At 40.4% G+C, this 25,136-nt stretch overlaps 1 pseudogene; it reads right to left on the bottom strand.

The window, feature by feature from the left end:
- Positions 1–15,580: 15,580 nt before the first annotated feature.
- Positions 15,581–24,619, bottom strand: LOC122793712 (annotated as a pseudogene).
- Between the last annotated feature and the right edge of the window lie 517 nt (positions 24,620–25,136).

Raw genomic sequence — 25,136 nt, 5'->3', positions numbered from 1 at the left:
AGTAAATCTGGTGTCTTATCATTTCATACTTCTTGTTGAACAGACAGACTTAGGATCTCCAAGTGCTTCTGTTTGCCAAGGAACTGGAAACCTTGGGATGTACAGCATATTGGCTTCTGAGTTGGCACTTAATATTTTTTTAACTTTCCATGTAAGGCATATAGCTAGACATTTCATCCCAAAGCCAGTAAATCATATATGCAGGAGGGACTAATGTAAACATCCAACTTTCTACCACAAACAATCTGAGTACAGTTTTTATCATACTTTTATCATACATAATTGTAGGTGTGGGGGTAGCCACGTTCTTTGATTTCCTGTCCTTGCCTATTTAAGTGGTACAGTTTGAAATATTTTCTGCTTAAAAACCTCAGCTTTGGCCGGCTAACATCTAGCTGTATTCAACTGGACGTATAAGAGAATTTAAGTACCTTTATCTGCACTTTTTTCAAATAATACAGTATTTACATTGATTTAACTGTGTTGCATGATTATTAACTGAACTGGAACTTTTGACGCTATTCTTCAGTTAGTTTTTTCACCCACCCTCCCTGTTTCTGTTTTGGTGTTAATCTTAGTGGCCTTGCAACTGCCCGCCCCTCTTGTAAATTTGTGTTTGGATACTCCTTCTGGGCCCATCTCATTTGCTCACTCAACTGAGCGCAGTGAGATCATATTCTGATTTCAGGCACTCCTACTGTGTACAAAGAGAGCATCTGGGAAACAGAAAAAAAAAATTAAGCTTGTTTCCTGCCTTTCCTGTTAAGTGGTCTAGACTGTTTGTAGGCTTCTGCGCCCCCAAGCCCTTCTGTGTTGGAGGAAAGCCTTTTAGCTTACTTTTGTTTTTTATAACTAGCCATTTTTCTAATTTCAGCACTCAAATCTGTTTCTTTGAACTCAGCACTTGTTCAGAACTCATTGTAAGCACTACATAAGCTGCAAATTACTACAGCACTCAACGTTCCTCACTTGTCTAGTGGAAAGCAGTTTTTAATACTTAATAAATAAGTACCTATCCAGGCATGTCTAAGGGTCAGCTCCCAGTGATTTCTCCTGTCTACCTGATGAATCTGGGCATCTTGGGACAATGCAGCAATTGCCTCATGTACACAGACAGCCCTCTCCTCCTACCACCCAACACTACAACCTGTGAGAGATGCACTTATATAGCCAAACTGGAAGCAAAGCTCTCTTCACCCAAGACTGGACTAGACAGTCAAGAGGAGAAGGTAAACACTTGCACCACACCACACTCATCACATAGTCCCTCAAAACCTACACCACCAAAACACATACATAGAAACACAAAACACACACCTACATTCGCGGAGGCTCTCAATAAAAACCTGCCCAAGCATCAGGGACATCCAAAGCATAAACTCAAGCAAACTCTGCCCCCCCAACACAACCCAAATGACACATATCCCACAAACTCAGTGTGCCACTCAACCACAGCCCATAAGGCATAACAACGTACCCAACACTCTAGTCATAGGTGACTCTATAGTCAGGCACACTGATGTTCCACTCACCAGACTAAACAAGGAGAAAGTTACTGACAGCTGCCTGTCAGGTGCCAGGATCCGCCACATAACGCATGCAATCAGGTCACTCCACAATAAGTACAAATATGACACTGTCATTGTCCATGTTGGTGTGAATGACCTGAGACGTACCTCCTTGTACTACATGAAAAGAGACATGGAGGAGCTCTCCAATGTTGTATCCCAGGCAGGTATGACCCTAACCCTGAGTAGCATCCTGCCATCACCCAGAATGATACCACAGTACAAGAACACAATGATTGACTTCAACAATTGGCTAAGCTTCTGGTGTCATTCTAAGGGGATCCAGTATTTGTCTGCCTGGGACAACATGATCGACAGTCCACGATGCTTTGCCAGAAATGGCCTGCACCTGTCGCCCTTAGGATTCTGGCTAAGGCTCTTGCCACCCCTAGAGTGCCTTTTTTAGGCAAGGTTCAAATGACAAATTTACCACCGTAACAGGTACAAGCAAGCAAAATCTGAGGGTAATGCTACTCAATACTAGAAGTCTAAACCTCAAAATGCACTCACTCGAGGCACTCCTAAAAATGGAGAACATTGACATCTGTGTAGTGACAGAGACCTGGTTCAAAGCTCCAGAGAGCACCCCTGCATTACCAGGCTTCAATTCATACCACACCTTTCGGCCACCTAACCCAGAAAGAAGCACTAAAGGTGGAGGTGTGTCCATATTCATTAAGGGTATCCACACCTCCAGGCTAGTTGCACAGCATAATGCATCCCAGATTATCCAAGTGCAACTAACTCTGGGCAAGACCGCAATCCAAATTGTAGCTTGCTACAGACCCCCCACCATGCCCCAGGATTCAAACTCCTCATTTCTTGATACACTGGAAAGTATTAGGGTGCAACCCAACACCCTAATAATGGGCGATTTCAACTACCCCACCATTAACTGGGAAAACTACTCATGTACCAACTCTTTTGCTCAACGTTTTCTAGAATTCATAAATTCCAACGCCTTGGATCAACTTATTCACACCCCCACCAGGGGCGGCAATATCCTAGACCTGGTCATTACCAACATGGGAAACTGGTGTTTCACACCAGAGGTCAATTCCTCGTTGGTCAGATCCGACCACAAGCTAATCAGCCAAGACATCCACATCCCACCCCCAGCCCCAATTAGGGAAACCATCGTAAAAAACTTCTCCAAAGCCAACTTCACATTTCTTAAGACAGAAGTGGCAAACTTCATGACACCCATGCAGACGGGCAGTAGAGGTATGACTGCCGAATCCTACACAAATGCACTTTATAAGCACTTACACAAGTGCATGGATCATGCTATCCCTAACAGAACCAATATGTTATCCTCCAAAAAAAGGAAGCCAATCTGGTGGTCCTCTGCCATAAACAAATTCTAGAACAGAAGAAAGAAACTGTTGCAAAAAAGAGTAAAATCCCATGACTGGAGGAACTCCCTGGTCAACCTCAGTAAGAAGCTGAGATCCCTCATAAAATCCTCCAAAGCTAGTTACGAAAACAAAATTGCCACTGACTCTAAAGACAACCACAAAGCATTCTATAGCTATGTCAAGAATCGAAATGGGAACACTCAGATCTGCTCTGAGTTACAGCACAATGGCACTAAATATACAGAACCAACTGATATTGCCAACATCCTAGCAGATAGGTTCAGTGCTAACTTTACCCCCCTCTCATCCCCTAGAGGCCCATCTCTATACTGGAAGAATGTAAACTTCCTATAATCATGGCTGCACAGGTAAAAAACACACTCTCCAAAGCCAAGAACACAGCATCCATGGGACCTGACAATATCCCAGGCTACGTTCTACATGAACTACAGAATGAACTGGCACCCTACCTAAGTACCATGTTCAGTCATTGCCTCACCTCAGGGTTTGTACCCACTGAACGGTGCACTGTGATGGTTATCCCACCCCACAAAGGGGGAGCCATGACGGACCCCGGGAACTACCGCCCCATTAGCCTGATGAGCCTGGTCTGCAAGACCATGGAACGTATCATCGTGGAACTCATAAACAAAGACATTGGTAATCTCCAAACTCTGTACCCTACCCAGTTTGGATTTGTAAAAGGCAGATCATGTCTCCTAAACCTGATTGATTTCTTAGAAGCAGTCACCAAAGCCATAGATGAGGGTAAAATGGTTCACACAGCTTATTTAGATCTCGCCAAGACTTTTGACACCATCCCCCACTCTGAAATTATAGATAAGCTCACTAAACTAGGTATAAATCCCTATGTCACAAGATGGGTTGCCAACTGGCTCACGGACAGAACCCACACTGTGAAAGTAGCGGATTCCAAATCCGACATCAGACCAGTGACAAGTGGAGTACCACAGGGTTCAGTCCTGGGTCTTCTCCTGTTTGGTATTTACTTCTCTGAAGTGCAGGCCAACACAGAAGGTCTTTGGCTAACAAAGTTTGCAGATGACTGCAAACTAGGAGCCATAATCGAAACTCCTAATGATGTGGACAAACTACAAAAGGGCCTCACTGAGACAGATACCTGGTGTCAAAGTCATGGCCTGAAGCTCAATGCCAAAAAGTGTATTGTCATCCCCTTTGGTAAAAACTCTGTACCCATGAACTGCCACATAGCTGGCAGTCTACTTTATGCCGAAAATGTGATAAGAGACCTTGGGACACAGGTGGACAGTAGTCTCTCCTTTGATAATCACATTGCCACAGTGGTCAGGAAATTCTTCTACATGGCTCATCTCATCACTAAAGGATTCTCATCCAGAAAAAAAGAGGTCATTGTTCCCCTCTACTCATCACTCATTAGACCCATTATAGAGTACAACGCCCCTTTTGGTATGTACCTCACAAGACATCTACAACAGCTGGAAAGACCACAGAAATACCTCACAAAGAGGATTACTGGCCTCAAACAGATGCCCTATGCAGACCGTCTCAAAAAACTACAGCTTTACTCCATCGCATATCGCCTACTCAGGGGCAATCTCTGGCTAACATACAAAGCTATGTCAAACCCAGAGCTGTTGGACATGCTCCACTTATAGAAATCCCAATCCCTCTGAGCTACACGCTCTAGGGACCTAAACCTTGTCACCACAATAAACAGAACATGCTGGAGAGATAGATTCCTGTCCCAGAGACTTCCCATACTCTGGAACAGACTACCTATTTATGTCAAACAGAGCTCCTCATTAGCACTCTTCAAGAAAAATCTTGATGATTGGATGGGAAATGGGAAATTCACCCCGGGGATCACTTCTGTGGCTCTGCTCGACAGGGGCACAGGAAAATAAATTTCTTGGGTGGCGAAAGCCAGGGTACATTTTTTGGCTAGGCTTGTATGGGCCCTAGGTCCAATAGCCTAGTACCTACCTATGAACCTATGAACCTATACTGGTTATTGTTTATGTATTTTTTTTATTCATTTCATTGCAGTCAGATATTTGAGTTTTCATATACTTGGGTGTAATTTATTGTGATGTGTGTGTGTGTGTGTGTGTGTGTGTGTGTGTGTGTGTGTGTGTGTGTGTGTGTGTGTGTGTGTGTGTAGGGGGCTGGGGGTTGCAAAGGGTTTCACTGTACAGTTCTAATACCAGCAATCTGAAATCCATTACTCTAGTCATTATTTATTAATTCAGTTGATTATAAGACATATGAGGTGTACACAGCAATACAAGTTGCTGTAACTCATAGGCACATCAGACTGTGTGTGTGTGTGTGTGTGTGTGTGTGTGTGTGTGTGTGTGTGTGTGTGTGTGTGTGTGTGTGCACAAGTACGGGTTACAATGGGTTGACTGTGAGCTGCAGTATAATACTCTGGTCAATAATTATGTATTCATTCAATCATTTGGTGTCTGAGGTGCACACAGTCAAGAAAGTGTGTGTGTGTGTGTGTGTGTGTGTGTGTGTGTGTGTGTGTGTGTGTGTGTGTGCACATGTGCAGGGGTTACAATGGGTTGACTGTGAGCTGCAATGCAATACTCTGGTCAATAGTTATGTATTCATTCAATCATTTGGTGTCTGAGGTGCACACAGTCAAGAAAGTGACTCAGTGTCAGTAGCACAACAGGTAGCAAATTTGTCTTTATAGCTGGAAGATGAGAAGGATGTGGTTTCTATGCCCACTTCAGGTAATTGGTTTGCTGCCTGACACTGCAGTTAAGCATTAGAGGGATACTACAATCCTTAGTGTGTCATCCTTTGTACAAAATGTTAAACTGAGGTCTTATCTGCTTGATTTTCTGGTAGTTCAAACACACAAAGGCATACTCGGAGGCTCTGAGTAAAAATTTACCTAAACAGCAGAGGCCTCCAAAGCAGACACCCAAACAACTGCTACCTCAAGACACCCCACAAGCAACACATAAACCACAAAAGCAGTGTGCAAAGCAGTCACAGCCCTTAAGGCCAAATGCAACACCAAACATACTTGTCATAGGTGACTCCATAGTCAGACACACTGACGTCCCACTCACCAGGCTGAACAAGGAGAGGGTCACAGTAAGCTGCCTATCGAGCGCTAGAATCCGCCACTTAACACAAGCACTCGGGTCACTCCACGGCAAGTACAAATATGACACAGTCATTGTCCATGCTGGTGTGAACGACCTGAGACGTACCTCCCTGGACTACATGAAAAGAGACATAGAGGAGCTCTCTGATTATGTAGCCCAGGCAGGTATGACCCTAACCCTGAGCAGTATCCTTCCTTCACCAAGAATGATGCCACAATATAGAGACAAGATGATCAGCTTTAACAATTGACTTAATGTCTGGTGTCATTCAAAGGGGATCCAGTGTCTGTCTGCCTGGGATGACATGCTTGACAAGCCACGCTGCTTGAGGGACGGCTTGCACCTGTCACCCTGGGATTCCGGATATTGGCTAAGGCTCTTGCCACCCCATAGTGCCTTTTTTAGGCAAGGCTCAAATTCTAAACCTACCACCCTAGAAAACAAAAATGGGAAGAAACTGAGGGTAATGCTGCTCAATGCCAGAAGTCTAAATCTCAAAATGTACGCACTCAAGGACCTTCTCAGTATGGAGAACATCGATGTCTGTGCTGTAATTGAAACCTGATTCAAGGCTCCTGAGAGCACCCCGGCACTATTAGGTTTTACCTCATATCATGCGTTCCGGCCCCAAAACCCGGACCACACCACAAAAGGAGGGGGTGTATCCATATTCATAAAGGATACCCACACTCCAGGTTGGTGGCAACGCACGAAGCTTCAGAAACCATCCAGGTGCAACTAACCATAGGCAAAACTGCTCTACAAATTGTAGCATGCTACAGGCCACCCTCTCAAACTCAGGAACCCCACACAGTCTTCCTGAAGACACTGGAGGGTATAAATGTATCTCCAAACACCATCATATTGGGTGACTTCAACTACCCGAATATAGACTGGGAACATTACTCAAGCCCTAACTTTTTAGCCCAACGGTTCCTGGAGTTCATAAATTCAAATGCCATGGAACAGCTAGTCACTGTTCCCATGAGAGGAGAAAATATACTAGATCTCATTGTCACAAACATGGGGACAAAATGCTCCACACCGAAGTATATCCCTCATTGGTGAGATCTGATCATAAACTAATCTCACTGGAAATCCACATCCCGCCCCCACCCCAAACAAAAAAACCATAGTGAAGAACTTCTCTAAAGCAAACTTCACACTACTCAAGACTGGTGTGGTATCCTTCAAGGCCCCTGAGCCAGTGGAAACCACAACCCAAGCTGCGGAATCCCTTACAAATGCCTTCTATGAACACCTCCAGGACTGCATGGATCAGGCAATCCCAAATAAAACCAAGACTCTTTCCACAAAGGGCAAACGTCCAGTCTGGTGGACCCCAGCCATTAACAAACTTTACAATAAGAGGAGAAAGCTATTACATGATAGAACAAAATCCATAAAAGGGAAGTCACCCTGATCATTATTAGTAAAAAATAAGAGCACTCATAAAATCAACTAAGGCCAATTTTGAGAGAAAAATTGCCATGGATTCAAAGGACAATCATAAGGCCTTTTTCAGCTATGTTAGGAACCTGGGTGGAAACTCCCAGATATGCTCAGAATTAGTCCAAAATGATACAAAAATCACTGAACCCACAGACATTGCCAACATACTGGCAGACAGGTTCAGTGCAAACTTCACCCCTCTCCCCTAAAGGAGAGATAACTATCCCAGCCGAGTGTAGCCTCCCGGACATCTCAAATGCGCAGGTGAAAGCTGCTCTCTCTAAAGCTAAAAACACAGCATCAATGGGACCGGATGGTGTCCCCGGCTGTGTGCTACATGAGCTAAATGAGGAATTAAACCCGCATATAAGGCAGCTGTTTAATCTCAGCCTTACCACAGGATACGTGCCCAAGGAGTGGCGTACGGCAACTGTGGTCCCACTGCACAAAGGCGGCGCCTCTACGGACCCTGGTAATTACCGCCCCATAAGCTTAACAAGTCTAGTCTGCAAAGCTATGGAGAGGATCATAATGGAGCTCATAAACAAAGATATAGGGGACTTGCAGACATTGGACCCGACCCAGTTTGGCTTTGTCAAGGGAAGATCATGCCTTTTGAACTTGGTCGACTTCTTCAAAACAGTCACCAAGGCCATTGATGAGGAAAGGCAGTCCATACAGCCTACCTTGACCTTGCAAAGGCTTTTGACACAATACCCCACTCGGGTATTGTAGAAAAACTTACCAGCTTAAATGTAAACCCATATGTCACAAGATGGGTTGCAAACTGGCTTAAGGACAGAACCCACAGGGTTAGAGTTGCTGGCACTATGTCAGACTCCAAGCCGGTCACAAGTGGTGTCCCACAGGGCTCGGTCCTTGGCCCCCTGTTGTTTGGCATCTACTTCTCAGAAGTACAGGCCAACATGGGAGGACTTTGGCTGACAAAGTTTGCAGACGACTGCAAACTGGGCGCCATAGTGGAAAGTGCATCGGACACGGATATCCTTCAGAAGGGACTCACGGAAACAGATAGCTGGTGCCAGAGCCATGGCCTGAAGTTAAACGCCAAAAATGTATAGTCATACCCTTCAGGAAAAACAAGGTAACCCCAAGCTACCATATAGGTGGCAATCCACTAAGCACAGAAGAGGTTATCAGGGACCTGGGGACCCAGGTTGACAGTGGCCTTTCTTTTGACACTCACATTGCTAAAGTGGTTAGAAAGACCTTCTACATTGCCCTCCTGATCATGAAGGGATTCACATCCAGATCTAGTGAGGTCATTGTTCCCCTGTACTCTTCACTTATCAGACCAATGATCGAGTACAATGCCCCATTCGGGATGTATCTCACCCGACATCTGCAGCAATTGGAGAGACCCCAAAAGTTCCTCACCAAAAGGATAAAGGGACTCCAAAATCAGTCATATGCTGCCAGATTGAAGAAACTCCAGCTCTATTCAGTCACATACCGTCTGCTCAGAGGTGACATGTGCCTGACATACAAGGCCATGTCCAACCAGGAATTAATGGACATGCTCCACCTCAAAAAATCCAAATCCACCAAAACCACTAGAGCAAGCGACTTAAACCTTAGCACGGATATAAATAGGACGTGCTGGAGGGATAGATTTATCACTCAGAGACTCCCTATGCTGTGGAATAAAATCCCGGTCCATGTGAGGCAGAGCACCTCGCTGACTCTGTTCAAGAGAAATCTAGACCTGTGGATGGGAGATCGTAGGTTTACCCCGGGAATCATCTCTGTGTCACTGCTGGACAGAGGCACAACAAACTAATGGGCACAGTATTTTTTCATATAAGGGGTGGCGTAAGCCACAAAAATTTGGGCTAGGCTTGTAAATGCCTTAGGGCAGATAGCCTAGTATAAATCTATGAACCTATGAACCTATGTAAAAGATCCCATAACACCTGTTGAGAATACTAACAGAAACTCCGAGATGCCCTTGACAAATTCCCCATAGTAGTATAACTACCACTTCAGGTTTCTCCTGAAAAGTGGCCACTAGCCTAATGGGACTAACCCAGTCTAAAAAGAACAAATAAAAAAATAAATAAATGGTTGTGATTGGTGCAGACTTGTTTGCATATATGTATGTTTGAGTGTGTGTGTGTGTGTGTGTGTGTGTGTGTGTGTGTGTGTGTGTGTGTGTGTGTGTGTGTGTGTGTGTGTGTGTGTGTGTGTGTGTGTGTGTGTGTGTGTGTGTGTGTGTGTGTGTGTGTGTGTGTGTGTGTGTGTGTGTGTGTGTGTGTGTGTGTGTGTGTGCTTGTATGCATGTATGTTTGTAGAGGATTGAAATAAATTAGTGTGGAAAAGTATTATTATTTTTATTTCTTACATTCTGCTATTTGAGGTGTAGACAGGCTATATAAGTGGATATAATTACAGAGTACAGAAACTGCTTGTGGAAAAACATAACCTTAGTGAGCCTGTGGTGATTCAATAACGTTGAGTAGTATTTATTCTGGATATGTGGGACTAATGTGTATTGTGGAAACAAGTTAGAATACATGACTGTGTTTACTGTTTGTGTGAAACAATGTTGGAACATTAATGTGGTCATTTCATATCACAATGACAAACCTGCAGTATATGCAATCAATAGAACAGCTATAATTGCTTGGTAATGAATTAAAAACTGAGTGATGCTGTTGTCATTAGTGTAAGATAAATAGTCACCATTTCAGCTTTGTGAGACTAATGTGTATTTCCATGAAGGAAATTGGACTACTTTACAGAGTTTACTGTTTGTTTAAAACAAAGCTGAAATATATTACAATGGCTATTATTTTTTGGTTGCAATCAGACATATGAGATGTGCACTGTAAAAAATGGCTATTGTGCATGGGTATGGAGTTGTCATTAGATGTTAGTGACTGACACTGCCATCACTGCCTCAAATATAGTCATTTGGCTTTGTTGGAATAATGTGCATTTATGTGAAGCAAAGTGGAATACTTTATGTTGACTATTTACATGAATAAAGCTGAAATGTGTTACTGTGGCATTTTTAATTATAATCAGAAATCTTATATGTGCACAGTGAACAAGGCTAATTGCTGGGCATGGGGATCAGTCTGTGGATGACAGTGACTGATCCTGCTGTAATTTGCTCAAGTTAAACAGCCATTACTCTGGCTTTGCAGGACTATTGTGTATTTGTGATTTCTTTGAAGGCTGTAATTCTTTACTGATGCTGCTCTTTGGGTTGAAAGAATGTGAAATACATCACTGTGACATTTATTTTTATCACAATCAGGCATCTGAGGTTTACACGGTTAATAAATGGGTATAATTCTTCAGCACAGATGGTATGAGTCTGAAAAAGGCTATGTTGTCATGATCAAGCTAAACATTCATTAATCTGTTTGGCAGAGCTAGTGAACATGTGTGTGAAACAAAATGGAATTCTCTACAGTGCCTGCTTTTTTAAAAGACAATCATATGTCTAATGTGCATAGTGAATACATTGGCTGAAATGCATGGGTACAGGGGCCTTCTATTGATGAAAATGACTGTGTCCTTGGTTGTGTGCTATACTTTATCCAAAATAAATTGCCCATAATTTCTTTCACTTTACAATACAGTCAACTTTTAGCACTGCGCTCAATAAGTGTCTGGTTTTGGTGGTCTGGGCAAGATGTGTGAGATGTGTGCAATAGAAACTTAACCCTGGCACAGTGATGCATTGAGTACCACTGTCATCTCACAATGATTGTTTTTCTGATTGTGTTCTTGGCTAGACCTCCACCTAAATGTAGTCTGCATGTTCTCCTTGCCTGTCTATGCTTTATCCAGGTGATCTTGTTTCTTCTAGCACCAAAGAGACATGATGTAGGTGAGCAAGCATCCCTTTAGGAAAAGGTTTCAACTTTTGGTGCTGCCAGAGCTCTTTGACTGGTGTTGCTGTGTGACTATTTTGAAATTCTTCATTTATAATCTGTATACTTGTGTTATTTGTCTTTTGAGGGGTGCACAGACAGTGACTGTCTTTTGGGGTATGGGTGAGGGGCATTCTCTTTATAACTATGATCACAATAATATGAACTATTAGTCTATGACCATATGTTATTTTTTTTCATCCCAATCTAATGCCATAGGGGTACACATAAGGTGGCTACCATTTTAGAGGAGTAGAGATGCAGGCACTATTTCTAGATATGATTTATATATTTTCAAATGTGGTTTTCTTAGTTTATTGGCAAAAATATTTAGTCAGCTTTGAACATTAAGCTACGGTCAAAACTTACTTTTTCTTTGAAAGAAAAAAACTAAGACTGAATTTCTTTTCTTTGTCATGATGTTCGTTTAGACCACAACCAGATCAAAAAATGGGACAAAATGCACCACAGGACATCTGGAATGCTATGACATTTGTGGGACTGTGTATAGAAACACCCAGAGCCTCAGATTAATTCAGGTATTTCCTCCACAGTTATTACAGTGCAGTATTGGCCAGTTATGGAGTGTTGGAAGGATGGAGGAAAAAATGAAAGTGTAACAACAAGAAATTTCTAGATGGTTGTGGAAAGGTCACAATGAGGAAAGGCAAGGGAATAATGGTGGAGTTGCAGTGGGCAGACCAGTGTGCTTTGGTGGTTGTCATGTAGCCCTCTGTCTAGGACTCCATTTCAGCTAATGTTGGTCATGCTGATTACGGTGGGACATCTGAGGTGTATATAGTCAATACAGTGGCTAGAATGGATAGGTAATTTATGCAGTCTAAGAATGAAAGTGACTGAACCCAGCTGTTGTTTGACTACAGTCTTTGACTGAAGAAGTATAACCCACCTCATTCCAATTAGTCACACCCATCAAGTTTTTTTTTCCTGCAGTGTCCCCTGCTATGAAATACCAACCTTAACTAATAGTTTCATAGATTTATAGGTAATTACTAGGCTAGCTGCTTCCAAGGGACATTTTAAGCATAGCCAATTTCCCTTACAAAGGTGAGAATCAAAGCATGTACCTTGTGTTTATGAAGTAAACACCTTAACCATTATGCCAGCCCCCAGTCCCTCTCATCCTCATTAAAGGACTGTATAGCTAAAAGACAGGGTGAAAAGAGAGATCATAAAGAATGCACTAGTAGAAAATGAAGGAATACAGAGTGAGCATTCTGTTGCTATAATGGTGGGCTTTTACTGTATATATAGTATAATGCCAGTTTGGTGATCTCTAGAAATTGAGCTGTCAGGAATTGCATAACATATTCAGTTACTGGTGAATGAAAATAAGGAGAAAATGATGTAATGAGGTATAAATTTCTGCAAGGTTTTAAAGTTTTGGTTGCGAAAAAGAAAAGCTACTTCTGGACAGGTGTGGACTCTTCTGTGTACTGTATTAGGGAGGACCGTTTTGTGGATGTGTGGAGGGTGTTGATAAGAATGTGAAAGAAGATGGGTAAAAGAACATAGCCTTATGATTCACTGCTGGTGACTGTGAGGTATGGAGAGAGGGTGAAGTGCCATTTTACTGACTAATACCTATTGGACAGGTAGCTTTTGAGCCATAGAAGGGTGGGCTAACAGAGACCTAATAAGGACATTTGATATAGAAGTTTGCTGTAACAAACTGTGCTGAATGCTTTAGACAAGTCTGAAAATAAGGAGGACACTTGTTTGCCATTATTTCTAGCTTTATTGACATTATCTATACAGGCTAGAAGTGCAGTGTTAGTACTATGGGAAGGATGGAAGCCATGTTGTGTGAAGGATAGGAATTCTTCCTGCAGGTGATAGTCTAGCAATTGTTTTTGAATATGTTTTCAAGTATTTTGAATAGGAGGAACAAGACTGCTTAATGTCTGAAGTCAGTAATGTCTGCTGAATTTCTTCCTTTATGCAAGGGGATAATGTGTGTGACTCTTTCCAATGGGGCAAAGTGGGATTCCTGGACTGACTTATTTATAAGGATTGAGAGTGCATGCAATGCTGTCAGCTGCTAATTTCAGGTATCCACTTCAAAGGTTATCAGCTGAAGTAGAGCTTGGTCTGAGTTTGTTTAAGAGTAGGTTTATATAGGATGTCTGTACAGTTTTGAATGTGAAAGTGGATATGGTGATACAAGACTGCTGGGCAGGGTTAGGATTAGATGTTGGGGAATCCTTGATTAGACATTCTATACTATGTATGAAATAAAGGGTGAATTTTATTGCAGTTTTGAATGATACATTAGTGGGAGAGGGATTAGAGTTGAACTTTTGGCCATGATGCAAGATTTCTTTTACGGCTGTCCAGAATTTTTTATGGTTGTATTTATTATTATTATTGTTATTATTACAAAAGTTATTACAGTATAGTTTTTGCCTTCATTATTTTGTTTTCTAATATGATTGCAAAGCATTTTGAAGTTTTCAAGATATTCTGGTGTTTTGTATTTTTGCCACTCTTTCTATACTTTTTTTCTATCATGTATTAGTATTCTACTCTTTGTGGATAGCGAAATTGCATTATTTGTTTTTACTCTCTACCTTGTAGGAGGTGTAAGGATATTTAGGATGTATAGGAAAGCTGTATAGAATTAATTTACAGCATCATCTAAGCAGAAGATTTTTAGGAAGTTCCAGTAAATAGGTGATATATTAGTAATGAACATTTCTGAGATAAACTTGGAAAGGTTGTACGTTGTTTTTAAAACATGCTGTTTAAGTAGATGATTGTAATGTCAGATTATATACGTTGGGAAATCAAAGTGAAGCCAACCATAGCGGGCTTCCACCCTCAGGTCAGACTATAAGAGAGAGTAATCAGTGTATAGCCAATACAAATAAATTAGCTGAGAGGTAAAAGGTAGGTCAGGTTTTTCAGTAACTTGTTAGCCAGGAAGTCAAGTAAGTGGAATACACAGTGTAATCTGTTGGTCAAGAGATTTGTTCTAGACCTGCTCTAGCTGTAATCCTTTGTGACAAAGGCACTTACAATGGTACATCTTTCTGTATATGTTTCCTTACATAGTATATAGCTCTTCTAATGATGTTTGGCAGAAGAAGTGGGATGTTATAAATATTTCATTTTTATTGGGCAGGCATACACACAAATGCACACACAAAGGTATACAGACACAGTACATCATACAGTGGTTTTATTTCCCACTATTTATATTTTAAATGTACAGAGTAATATTCTTATAAGCACTCCATTTTGCGCACTTCCTATGGAATAAATTGATAAATGTAAGATGATTACTGTAGTAGAACAAAGCACAATTGTTGGTGCATTTCCTACGGGTTCCAGGTAGTACTTTGTATAAGACAGTCTTTTGTAGAGGTGCATTTTCATGTATGGTTTATCACAGCCTGAATGTTTATCATGTTTATTCTTCTACAGTAACCAAAATTGTTGGATTCTCCACAGTTACATTCTTCAGGTCATGGGAAACAAATTTCCCCAGAGCAGATACTTTTACATCTCTTGCTCCGTGAGCTGAATATGATATGAAGAACTTCTTCCAGATAAACTGCTGTACTGCAAAACGTTGCAAAAATGTTTTAGCACATAAACTGCAAAATGGGAAAAGTTTTCATGTTGACAGGTGCTTTTTGTACAGAATGGTCCTCCCTAAGCAGAAGAAATTGTGAGAAACTAACTGTACTGAAATAATCAGAAACTCCATTGGATTGAAACTTAACCCAGACATGAATGATGCAGGATTTAGCAGAAACTTTTCTTGTATAACAGTTAAACTAATGTTTTACATTTTTCAACACAGAAAAAATAGGGAAAAAGTAAATTTGTTTCAGCCTTTGCCCTTCTATTATTTCACCAGGATATCGCAGATACAGCTCTCACTAGACATTACTGCACTCTGTTCATAAAGCTAATGGAGGAAGCCATTAAATGACTTTCTGAGATCATACATGAGTTATTCTTCTCTAGGATATTTGCAGTGGGTTTTATGCTACTCACACCTATTATGAACTCGGTAAGTTAAACTGCATATTACCAAAAATTTTCTCTCAAAATTAGATATATCAGTACGCAAAAAAATGGGTTCTTGATTTAAAGCTTTATTAATTTACTGCACTAAAGAAAATACATTTTTTGATAATTTAATAACAATCCATGATGCGTTTGAAGGAGCCAATTCAGGAAGTCATGGCACCCCAGTCAGCAAACCTTCTGTACTCACCGGGCCTCAGGAAGTACTGTCTTCCCCTGTAGTTGGGATGTTCATAGAAAAGCCAGTAACCTTGAGACACATTGCAGGAGTGGATGTCCTGATAATGGAATCGATCATGGACAGATGGGCAGTCATCAGTGAATTTCATCATCTGGCCTCCAAATTCAGGTCTCTCATACAGCCTCACTCAATATAATTCCCTGTACTGTTAAAAAGATAATGCTATGAATTATTTCTGCTTCTCTAATAAATTATAATGGATTTTTGTTATATATGCTGACATTTTACAAGTATAACTTAGCTATATACATACACACACACACAAACACACATACACACGTATAATATATATCTAGTTACCTAATAGTTCATATTAAAAACTAATTTTTTTTTACAAAAAAAATTTATTGTCCAGAGTGTAACAAAACTTTACCCTGAAGGATACAACCAGAGTGCATTTATTAATGCAGAAGTTGTATTTGTATTTGTATTTCTAGAGAAACAGGTTTAGAAACAGACATGAGCTGCAGAAAGCAGCTGTGAGGCCAAACCTTGGAGGTGTAGAAATGAGCACCTGAGAAAGTATTTTTCATTTTTGGTGGCAGACTACAGCACAACGTCTGCCACTAGCTATACACTAGTGGAAACCTAAAGACTTCATGTGAAGGACTGACACCTTAAACATTTGGGACAGTTGGTCTTGTTATTAAGCTGGTAACAATGCATATTTGACTCCTCAACATGCAGAGGAACAATATGAGTCTCTCTGATGGACTGAAATGATGATTACTGTCCCTGAGAACTAGAACTGGATTCTGTTGTCATTAGCTATCTGCCTCATGTTGGATCGGGCTGTTAATTCACATTGACTCTAACAACTTCCTGTGTGGCACAAAGTGTTAAAAACAAAATAATAAGCAATGTTGTATACATGGTATCTCAAGGTGTATCTTTCCCTTACAACTTATATGTAGTGACAGTGGTCCAAGGTATTACAGACCCAAGGAGGTTGCTAGGCAAGAAATAACAGGGCATGTCATCGGACAGCATAGGTTCCTTCATGCCAGGCAGGATTTGGCCACTCTGAATATCAGCAGGCAGTTTGGGGGGCCAAGGCCTGGGGCAAGCACATTGCAGATTCCCTTCAGCTATTTGTGTTGACTGAATGATGCCCAGGTCCCAACAAATACTATATTTGAGAGGATGGTTTAGAGATCTCTTCTGCAACTGATGCTGGTTGAATGTTTTAAGGATCTGCCAAGTTCAAAGACCAACGATGTTTTGTGGCCTGATTGGTTCTCCTTCCAAATCCTTCCATTTTCACACATCTGGATATTCAATGATTGGTAGCTGATTAACATTTGATTCAATGAAATGGCCTTGATTGGCACTTGCTCTAACTAATTTTAATTAATTTCATTGGCACTATAAACACATTAGCTCTGGCTATTGTCTTCCATGCAGGTGTATCCATAGGTAGAGAAATTCATTGAACATTTGTTAAAACAAGCATAAATAATGCGTTATACAACTGAACACACACATCCCATAATAGGGATAAATGTGTTCAACATATTAGTTCTGGAAGGTAGAAGAATGTACATAATGTACACTCCTGCTGTCTGCACCATGAAATGTCAGGTGTACACCATTGATTATTACTTTGTTTTTAATATTTCATTCACACAGGAAGTCACAAGAAGGGGCAAGGTGCTGAGGCATTAGGAATGGTCCAAAGAGCCTGCAGGGGTGGTAAATAGTAAAGGCTACTAGGGCAGAGTACAAAGGAGTCAATAAGCAACAATATAAAAGATTATGATTCTAGTTTTCCAAAATAAAAATGGGAATGAGAAAATTTTAACAGAAAGGAATGTAGAAAATTTGTTAAAAATATTTGTTTTTTTTCTATGCACCTAAAGTACATAAGAGACTAACAAGCCCTCTCACCTGGGTAATCTCATGCCATCAGGCACTGATTCTTTTCTGCATAATTCAGACGTACCTCTCAGTCTCTTAGCACAAGAAATCTGGAGAAATTCTTAAATAATGGGGGGGCAAAGGTGCAAACATAGGGATTTATTTAAGTATTGCTCCTACAATCTTAGAGATTTGCTAGAATAACAGATTTTATGTTAACATGTATTTTCCGAAGGATATAAAGTCTGAAACTCAGATTTGTGTCATTATTTAGTGAATTCAGTTCTCAGTCTTCTTCTTTCGGCTTTTCCCGGTTAGGGGTCGCCACAGCGGATCACCTTGTCCGCACATTAATTGGCAGTGGAGTTTTACAGTGTCGAGTTGCCAGCCCGGCGCCCAACCTTCCACAGAAGGCACACTCACACACACACCTAGGGCCAATTTAGAGTGTCCAATCCACCTGAAGCATGTCTTTGGGATGTGGGAGGAAACCGGAGCACCCGGAGGAAACCCACACGACCACAGGGAGGACATGCAGACTCCGCACAGAAGGCACCCCAGCCGGGGATCGAACCGGAGAACCTCTTGCTGTGAGGCGGCAATGCTAACCACTGCACCACCGTGGCCGCCCGAATTCAGTTCTCAGTGATTTGAAAAAAAAATAACAGAGCTTTCTTTTGAGGAACAGACCAAAAATATGATCCAAACATCCCATATTTTTGAAAATCTGGGCAAATGAGAGGTATAAATAAAGATGTCTTTTTGGATCACATTTTAAAGTAATATTTATAATTAGGAACATCACAGATAACAGATAGCACTCACTTTCCAAAAAAACAATTACATTACAAAAATATAATACAATAATAATAAAGTTATGATACTGAAGACCCAGTTTTACAGGTCCACAACAGATGGGCAAACATCCCCAGTCCCACTATTTACAAGAAAGGCCTAGTATAAATTATATTTTATTATTGATAAATGTTTGTCTCCCACACAGTTTTTTTCTTGCAAGTTTTGTTTGCAATTGGTAGTAACAACAAATAGAATATCTTTCACCCGAGTTTATGTTTCTGTGGAAATCCATAGATAATTGGCTGAAAGAATATTGTTTAGCTGCAGATCTACCAATCTTACTATTTTTTTAACATGAAAATGGTTTTAAATAACAATCAACAAGAAACTCTTCATACTTAAGAATACAGGTAAAGTACTTACTGCAGGAATCATGCGGCAGGACCTGACTGTGTCGTTAAAACCCATCCAGCGCTGGTAATCAGGGTATTCGCCCCTGCTCAGGAAGTACTGGTACCCTGTATAATTGGAATGCTCATAGATCATCCAGCAGCCACTTTCGACTCGGATGGAGTTACAGCGACTGATGTAAGACTGCAGTTCGGCACAGTCACTGTAGCACTCATAGTGTCAACCCTAGAAGTTACGGTTCTCATAGAAGGTGATCTGTGATTAAAGAGAAACAGAATACAATGTTCAGTGTGCTAATTATTTTAAAAGTACTTTGTATGTCTACAGTAATTTTGACAAATGATCTGTAAGTCGATTTCACAATCTTGGACAGCACCCACATGGATATACACACATGCATGTACACCATTTTCCACATTTTTCCCCAATATGTCATCTGCCTGTGACCCTTTCAAGGCCAGCTCCTACTGCCCTCCTGAAAGTTTTAGAAACAAAGTTCCTTAAAGCAAGTAGAAACATCAGGGTAATAAGAGGATTCCATATTATAGATACAAGCAAAGCAACTATTAATGTAGGTCATGTATGCTGTTTGGTAGGAGGTGCAGGCTATGCAGAACATTTATTGCCTTTCATAGTTCCTTGATGCTTCATTTGGTAACGTTTACTGGTGAAATCTCATGAGGAACTGCCAATAAGATGTATTCATTGGGGTGGAAGGAATCAGTTGTAATTTAATAATGCCTGTTAGATTTTCCTATACATATCACACCTGTTAGAACTTGATCACTATGAATGTGCAGTTTGATATGTTGCTAAGTGCAGTAACATAAAATAGATTATCAAGATCCTATTTATGTCAAAGAGATGGGTGCTGCTGTTTGCAGTACTGTTTCCTTTGGAGATTGAGATTTGACATAAGTGTAGTGCTACATTTCTATTGAAATATTTATGTGCTTTTGTTTAGTTATTGAGACTTCTGTATAATTCATTTTAGTTGTGTATTTTAGACATACATGGATTGTAAAGATTCAGCTTTATTCAGAACAGGACTAGGCAAGACTTTGGGATTAAGCAGGTTTTACATATACTCTAGGTTAAATTATTTCACAGTCAGTATATTTAACCATGCACAGGTGTAGCTGGGGCTTGTCCAGGGGAAAACATTATTTTCTTTGTGTTTCTAGAGAAAGCTGGCTTTTCCTGCTAGTAACCTTATTTTTATAATGCTTCTCAATATTGTAATACTAGGTGCAATTATTTGCTATGAACCTATATTTTCCATTTTTGTTGCTTGCAAGTAATGCAAATAGTTGACAAATAAGTTAGAAGAAGCTAGAAATAGCGATATAAAGTCTAACTTGGTATTCCTAGACTTCAAGAAAGCATATGACAAGATTGCAAGAAAGGGACCCAGTTACACAAGTACGTATAGTGTTTGGATTCACAGTGGGTTCCCAGTTGGAGTGGGTGTGCATCAGGGTTCAGCTCTGAGCCTGCTGCTGTTCATATTGGTGACAATAAATCACATTAGCAAAAAGATCAAAAGGGACAGATCAACAAAGCTGCTATATGCAAATGATGTGCCATAACAAGCAGACCCTGTACAAGAACTTCAGCAAATGTTAGGGGAATGGAGTGAAATGTTAAACTGAAGGCACATGGGATGAAATTAAGTACCGGTAAGGCAGTTGCCATGGCAACAAAGCAGAAGCAGCTGAAAACTGAAATTGGAGAGAAAGTAGTTGAGCAGGTTAACAGCTTCAGGTATCAAGGAAGGACAGCTGAGAAGAAGAGAAGTCTGAATCTGAAGGTCAAAGCTAGAATAACAGGAGTTGCATCCAACTGGAACAGGGTTTCAAAGGCAGTGTGTAACAGAAGAAGGCCAATAAAGCTGAAAAGTAAGGTGTACAAATCAGTGGTATGACCAGTACTACTGTATGGTGCAGAAACCTGGGAAGTGAAGAAAGAGCAGTTGAGGAAGTGAGAGGTGATGGAGATGAAGTGTCTGAGACAGGTGGTATGATGCATAGTATGGGGAAAACAACAAAAAGAAGACATCAGAGCAGAAGCCAAAGTAGCTCCAATTGCAGAGAAGGTTCAAGAGAACATAATACAGAGTTTTGGGTGCATGCAGGAAAGCAGAAGGCAATTTCAAAGAAGATTTGGGAGTGACAAATCCAGCAAAGAGATGGATGGATTACATGAGAGAAAACCTGCAGGAGTCAGGCATGACCTTTGAAGAAAATACTAATGTGGCATTAAACTGAGAAAGATGTTGACAGTTGATGCTACACCCTGATGCCATTTTAAAAAATGGGGTAAAGGGGGTTGATGACAATCATGACGATAATGATAAGTGTTGTAGATGTGGTGTGGGGGCTGATGTTTTATTTGTAAGTGCTTTTACCCTTTTAACATGGTTGTGTGACCATGTAGTCAGTATACTGAAGAAAGGAGAGGTGGGACTAAAGTCCTGCATATGGAGTGATGCTGGCGGGTGATCCCCTAAAAAAACAAGTGCTCTATTTTGCCATTGTTTTAAGAGATAATACATTTTTTTATTTTTATATGATCATTTGCATGAAGGTCCTGTTTGGTAATATTTTTCGTGTGAAACTTTTTTTTTCATTTTTCCTGTTTGGGGGAGAAGTAGTATTAATGTCAGATTGGTGCTGTGTAGATGACCCAGCCTTTGTAGTCCATAAACATGTAGCCACAACATTCATAGGGAAACATTACTTCATACTATGCACAACAGCATGCAAAAGGTTTAACTATTATGTAACCAATCCAAAACAGCTACAGAAGCAATGTCTAAGGACAGAGAAAGACCAAAGCAGGAACGAAGACTTGGTTCAGACCACACAAGGAATTAGTTTATTCAGACAAATTTAAAACACTACAACTTCTAACATACAACATTCCCTCAGGTTTAACTGAGACAAGTTTTATTTTCAGTTTTAAATACTGACAAATGCCCAGTTAAGAAATCGTTCAGTTAATGATAATTCCTAGGTTAGAAAACTGAAAACAAAAATGTGATGTATTGACAGATCAAGTTTCAGTCAGATATGTTTTTCATGCCCCCTATAAACCATTTATCTAATCCACTATTGCAACCATAGGTGGGCTGCCTAATATTTCACTATGACAGTGACCCCCCCACACCTCTGCCTAATCTTTAGTCCTACCTATCATTACCTGCTATAAGTTGTCATGCAGTGCTCAGTTTGTTGTGCCCAGATGTAGTGTAGCTGGAGGGAGGGATTAACCCCTTACTGTACTTCCAGGTGAACCACAAAGCTAAATATTTAGTAGAGCTTCACTTACACCACTTGACGTATTCGGGTCTATATTATATACTTGAAGGTACAGAATATCTCCTTTATGAATATATTACAACACTGAGGGAATGCTGTGCTTTTATTGGAGAGACTGAGATTTTAGAACAGACGTGACCTGAGCTTCGTAACTACATGAACCCCTTATCTAGAGCTAGTGAAATGAATGAAATAAGCTGACCATTGTGACTTCACCCAACAAATAACTCTATACTGTGTAAGGGTAGACACCCCACTGGATCCTGGATACTTCACTGTTTGCCATTTTAATAGCTTTTTTTGTTAATCTGCAACATGTAAAGTACATTCATTCACTATACCTACTTACAAGCCAGGATCAAAGACATTGTGAATTTTACAATGTACCTACATTTCATTGAATAAACAGTGAGTCATAAATTAACTAACATTCAGTTTTGAAACGTATAACTCAAAAACTAGCAAAAAACACAAAATTAATCTTTTTTTGCAAGGGAAAAGCCTTCAAAGCCACCCACATCTCCTTAAGTTTGATACACACACACACACACACACACACACACACACACACACACACACACACACCAACTCCACAGTTGCATTACAGTGGATGAAAAATGAAAAATCCACTGAAAGTGTACTGGCATCTCAAGCAGAGCAACACATTGCAGTTAAATGAACTGTGACATTCACATCTTTAGGAAAAGAATATAATGTAACAGTCAGCAATGAAGTATAAATAAGTCAGATTATGTTCTTGTTCTTTATTCAGCATTAATAACAATTGCACTCAGATCACTAGTATCCATGAAAAAGCCCTCCCTCCATAATCTTCAAAATATTAATCCAGCATTTGTTCCAGGTAGTATGGTCACTTCTGGATCTGTTCCCTATTTCCCTACAGTATGTCATGACAGGTAGCCAGGGAGCATGACAGCCATTGCTGTAGGCCCAAGTCTTCTATCCACAGAATGTGTATGTCTTCCCAAGTGCCACAAACTTTCTACTTCCACATAATGGGCCTATTTACAATCAGAGCAGAGAAATCTTTGCTGCTCAGACTGGTGCTAGTAACACCACAAGCGTGCCTACATCTGAAGGTCTTCCTTTTGATCTCACTGTCCCAGTAGGTTAATAACTTTGACTCTGTTTCCCTACTGTAGACTCTCATGTTATGTCCTGCCATTTGTGATTCTGTCAGTCACATCTCTGTGGAACAGTCACATGGTATGCATGAGTGTCATTATAGCACAACCATTATGGAAAATGGCTGAAGGCCACCCCCACAGGGATACCATGTATGTCCTCTTTGTTATTTTTAAAGTTGTGAATAACAACACTCAGTGCTGTCATCACTTAGACACTTTAACTTGATGTTTACTGAATGGAACCTCTATTTCTTCCTCTTCCCTTTGTTATATTTTCCTTTTCCTGCCTGTTTCACATTTTGACACCTTGCATTCTTAAGATGCATTCTTTTTGCTAACTTATCTGTGCCCCATCATACTTATACATTTCTTGTGCCCTTTCCCAAAGGTCAAGCTTCCTATGCTCAGTCCTCTGTTTGCCATTGGTTCATGAAGAAGTAAATGGACCCCTTGTTGTTACACACCCAGCCAGGAGTAAGTTACAATGTATGGGACAATTCAGGTTTGATCTCACACTTGGAAAACACCGACTTTGTTTGCCATATAATACAACCACATTCTCCCAAGCTGATCTCATGATGTGACCACTGATGAAGTCCATCTCTGCATAATGCCCTTTTATCCAACTTTTAAACCCCTTTAAAGCTGTACTTTGGTTACTTCGCATCTATATCATTTTGTCGAACAAACTAAACATTGAATACCTGTTTGTCGAACTTTATCCATCAAAACTAAATCCATCAAACGTTCATTTAAGCAAATTCTTTTCCCAGGGAGTCAAACTAATTGGCCATCATCGGGAGTTCGCCCTTTTCCCCTCTGTAGTGCAATCTCGGAGTTAGTATATTTAGATATGGGGGACGCCCACATTGGGGGGGTGGGAGGGTGCAGCCCCCACCAGAGAGGGTGTTAAATTATGTGGTTTTTGTGATGGTCTTGCGATTGGCTGACTAATTTTTCTCCACTTGAAAAAAATTTGCTTCAAGGAGCATTCAACACATTTAGTTTTGAAGGATAAAGTTTGAAGAACAGGTATTCAATGTTTAGTTTGTTCAACAAAATGATATAGACCCTGCTACTTCTGCTAGCTCTGCCCAGGAAACGCCCTGGCAAATATCTGTGTGGATTGTTGACATTAGATGCAGTCTCTCTTCCTTCCAGAATATTCTTTCAACAACACTGGTTCTAATTCCTCTGAAAAGTAGTGCAAGTGACTTTTCCAACCACAGTTAAAAATAAAGCACAACTGAAAAATGTCATTTTGTAACCCACTATAAAACAACAACAGTCTTAATTACACTATTTTGTAACTGAGCAACAGTTCATTCAAAAATTAAAAGTATTATTGCCTGAAAGACACATTACCTTTCCCATTGTGCTGTTTATACCAATAGTGCTGTATGAAGTTTGTCGTTCTGGTAGGGAGAAGTGAGGTTCACTTGCTTTTATAACACTTGTAAATTAATTCTAAATGTAAACTTCTCCATATGTACTATACAGTGTTCAGAGCCTGTCAGGCCTAATTTGTGCAGGGATTTGTTTGTCATCAAACCTGATGTGGACACACTGTGTGCCATTGTTAGCTAGCATTGTTACAATGGCTGAAAACTAAGCCAACAAGCCTGTAGTCATTAGATTAATTAAATTCAAGAAATGAAAAGCTGTAGAAAAGCAGAATGCTATCATTATATAATACACTCTCCAGAGCTTTCAGGTATGGTACATTTTGCATTCATTGGCTATTGGCTGGCTGTGACCGATCTACAATCATCTGGACATACAAGCTGATTTAAGTATACTTTTATTTGTACTTGCATTGTTTCAGTGATAGTTAACAAAACTGTACTGCATTTATTTATTTGTTTCATTGAATATTAAGTGAGTATTGTGG

Source organism: Protopterus annectens, chromosome 2.part0, assembly GCF_019279795.1.
Source record: "Protopterus annectens isolate FY-2018-M chromosome 2.part0, PAN1.0, whole genome shotgun sequence".
NCBI classification, from domain to species: Eukaryota; Metazoa; Chordata; order Ceratodontiformes; family Protopteridae; genus Protopterus; species Protopterus annectens.
The sequence above is the reverse complement of the archived record's forward strand: the minus strand, read 5'-3'. Positions and strand labels throughout refer to the sequence as shown.